Below are 4,008 nucleotides of genomic sequence, written 5' to 3'. Positions count from 1 at the left end.
ATTCTGCCCCCATTCTTTGGCCACTTTGCTTTGATTGCTTAGTATTTTTGGGTCTTCTTTGTAATATTAAACAGCTTCTCATACAAATGTACGAAATCTTACATTGGATAGTAAGTTTGTTTTTCTTGAGAGGTGTCTCCTTGTAACAAATCTAAAATCCACTTTAGCTGTACCTTCTTGTTGATATATGTTAAACCTGGATTCAAAGCATTGTTGTGGGGTCTTATCTTCTTCCTTCTCACCATTCTGGTGTACAGTGCTCTTTGATATGCTGATTTTTATAGCTAATTTCTTAATGCATGATCTTTCCCCCATTTTTAATGACGTGATAGCAGTAACATCGGCTTGCACTCTCTTTCTGCCGCAATTGTGAAATTAGGATGCGATATTGTATACCTCACCTGCCTCCTTTTGCCTCTACGCTATGTTCCAAAGTGTGCTTATACTTCTTCTTGAAATATTGAACTGTTCTGCAATTTTCTTGACCAAACCACATTCGAGACGACCTCCATTTGCACGTTGCAGAAGCCAAACCAGAATATGGAGTCTTTCCTCTCCGCTAAGTCTGCGGTTCCTGGGCTGGTGATGAACCTGTCCTGCCCCTTGCTCTGTCTCTGTACTGGTTTCAGGGGGTTGATTGAGATCGAAAGCTATGTTACCCTCGATGTCGCCATCATCTTCAATGCCCCCTTCATCCTCAGGTGGAGCCAGAGTCACATTTAAGTCAAGGTCTGAAGCCCCAAAATAGCCCCGTAACTTCGGGGAGAAGGGGTGCCTCCTCACAAAGGGGGTCGAAGTGACCAGGCCCGGGCGACTGTTTACCAAAAACACAGGTCTCCGCAAAGTCGTAAGACCATTGGAATGGTCAGGCAATGAAGCGGAATTGAATGCTCTGTTTTTTTTTCCTGTGTTTGGGAGTGAATTGTTGAAAACTTGAATGTCCCTCTTAAATTTATTGTAACCCACATTTGGGTCGTAATTTCCCTCTCTTACAGTTTTGGCAATCTGTTTAAAATTTGGGTTGTCATTTGATTGGTTGTTCAATTTGAAAACCTGGATTCCTATTGGTTGTTTATTTCCTACAGATTTTTAATTATTCTCATTTCTCCCTCCTCTGCAGACTTGTATTTCAGATTTAATTGTGTATAAAAAACTGTGAAATGAATATAAATGGGAAGCAGATTTCGGGACAAAAAGAATAGTGGACAAGGCCATGCCAGGTTTGGTGCAAAACAGGAATATCATACAACGTATGCAAGGGTCTGTAGGCATGCCGGTCACAAGTGATTCCAAAGATTTTGTGTATGCTGACTTTAACCAAGTGACATACTTGCTGTACTTGGTATGTTACTCTGAGCTTTTCGCATACATAAGAAATTTGACTTAGAAAGTTTTTTGGTCAATTTAGAAGCATGCACTTGTATATTGTAAAGAATTGTTTAAGAACATGGACTCCCTTGTCGAAGTTAAGAAAGAAAAAGATTTATGAGACCCTTGAGGATTTAGCTTAATAGCCTTATCGGTGATAGGTCAATTCAGTTACCCACATGTAAAATCAGGCAGCTAAATTGGACCAATTGTAAATTTTGGATTGAAGTATCTGCGCAGAAGACTATAAGAATTCCTTGAGGTTTTGTGGGCTTATTTACAGGTATCTTGAAAAGTAAATAATGATTCTTTTGAAAATTATGTCATCTGAAATTATATTTTGTTGTATATAGATGGCACTTTGAAACCGGAATTGGCGGGACCGAGTCAGAACCGGTGGAACCAGCCATTACCTATTCTGGTCCCGATTTCATATATTGGAGCCGTGGAACTGGCGGATGTTTTAGTTAATTATAAAAAGAAAATTACATTTAGGTTTACTAAAATTATATGGAAAATATTTTTTCAATATTTTAAATATTTATTCTAATATATACACAATATTATTTATTGAAAGATTTTCTTTTTATTAAAAACTGATAAGCAATTTTTTTCTTTTAAAACCATGGTTCCACCGGTTCCGAGGCGGAACCGGAACTGGTGGAACGAGATAGAAAACTGGTTGGAACCGGTGATTTTGGAACCGGCGGGTTTCAGTTGGAACCGGTCCAGCAGGTCACTGTTACGGTTCCTAGTTTCAAGAAACCGACAGTTCCGTAACCGGACCCACCAATATTGTTTCATAGTACATATAAGTTCTTTCTTTTTATACTTTTCTAAAACACTTTATTAAGAAAGACTTTTGATAATTTTACTGACTTCATGAAAGGTACATGGGCCTGGTGCTGACATAGACACTTTATGCATAGGACCTTCTTATGTGAATGGAGATGTAAATTCTAGTCTTAACATCTTTCTTGATATTTTATTGTGCATATATCTTTATCTTTGTACATTTTTTGGTGCAAGAGGACTTCTTTGGTATATTTTACATGATATTGTAGGTAAAATAGAAGAAGTAACTGAACTTCAACAATTTCTTGTCGCTCATCCTCCAAAAACGCAAATTCGAGGATTCTGCTTCACACCACCATTTGATCATCACACTAATATTGACCTCATTTTTCTTTTCTAGGTAACTTCATAACATGTTATTTATTCTTCATAATTTTGAAGATATAATTAAGTGTGTATTAAAATGCATCCAAAATTCACTAAATGAATTAGTTGTTGAGAAGTTGCAGTTTAAATAATGGGATTCAACTAAACTGCTCATATGTTTGCCACTAGGTTATAAACTGCTCAAGTTTCTTGTTTTTTTTTTTTCTTCTAGTTTTGACCCAACACTAGCTAGATTGTTTCAGTTATGCTAGGAAATCATAAATGGTCTACAATATCATTGATTAGAATTTGTAACTTTGTATGCCTTTGGAACTTAAATTGAGTAGCTTGATTTATATTTTCTTATACATCTGCATTTTGTTACTTTTACCTCTTGCATGATAAAACAGCCTAGATGGCATTGAGAAACTGTGCTCAGATATTAAGGTAGACTATACAGATGTCAGAATACTGATGTTGGCTTGGTAAGTACTATTTCTTGTTATTATTCGTGACTACTCAAGTATCAATGCTCTTATCTGTGTACTAAATCGTAGTTCATTCCCATATCAGGAAAATGCAATCCGAAAAACAAGGCTTCTTCACTTTGGTACTTTCTGATGCACTACTTGTTACTTCATTATGTTCAGTAAATGATTGTAAACTTTGAATGATGAACTGTTCCTTTGTAGGAAGAGTGGCGTTGGTGCTTTAAACCACTTAGTGTTAATACTGTTGCTTAACTGAAAAAGGCAATCCTTAAAATTGAGATAGAGGTATTTCCTTTTTATTTCTCTACGTTCAGTTTGTTATAAATTTAATAGGATTTCTGATTCTCTTTCTGTGTTCTCAAAGGTTAAAAGACCCTCAAATTGTGTACAATTCTATTCTTATGCATTCAGGTACTGTCTTACAGGTATGTTGATCGTGTGCCCTTTCCTTTTAATGTTGGGATTACACCAAACACATCATCCACACATTTATTCAGATTTTGATCTTATTATACAGAGGAGAACAAGAGAAATGTAGATATTCACACCATTTTCCAGTTACTCAATATTGTTCTAGGGTCCATTTCCTGTGCTCATATTGACTACGTAATTGACTTCTTGAAGGTAACAAGTGGTGCCCTTCCTAGATATTTTCTTGTAATTCAATCAAGAAAGATATCTCCTTTCACATGTGATGTAGAATTGTGGATACATACAACATAAATTATTTCATGAAGATATTCAAAATAAATTAAATCAATTAGATTGATTAGACAACATTACGTGTTGATTAATGATTCTACATGAAGTTGCACAGTTGTTTTTGAACTTCCGACAAGTAAAATAAACTTTGTTTTGTATAATCATGCTCGGTACAACAAACAAGTGTAATTATAATAATTAAATTGTTATATTTTGTAGTGGTATGGTAGTAAGATTACATTAACAATAATTTTGATGAAGTCAGATGGGATTGTTTCGCTTATTT

General features: G+C 35.5%; 1 pseudogene; it reads left to right on the top strand.

Annotated features, from left to right (window-relative positions):
* The first annotated feature begins 1,270 nt into the window (after positions 1-1,270).
* LOC141248941 (DCN1-like protein 4) lies at positions 1,271-3,995 on the top strand (annotated as a pseudogene).
* Positions 3,996-4,008: the final 13 nt, after the last annotated feature.

This window comes from Phyllobates terribilis, unplaced genomic scaffold, assembly GCF_046119375.1.
Source record: "Phyllobates terribilis strain yellow unplaced genomic scaffold, ASM4611937v1 Scaffold_4169__1_contigs__length_64310, whole genome shotgun sequence".
NCBI classification, from domain to species: domain Eukaryota; kingdom Metazoa; phylum Chordata; class Amphibia; order Anura; family Dendrobatidae; genus Phyllobates; species Phyllobates terribilis.
This window is presented reverse-complemented; position numbering and strand designations above follow the sequence as displayed.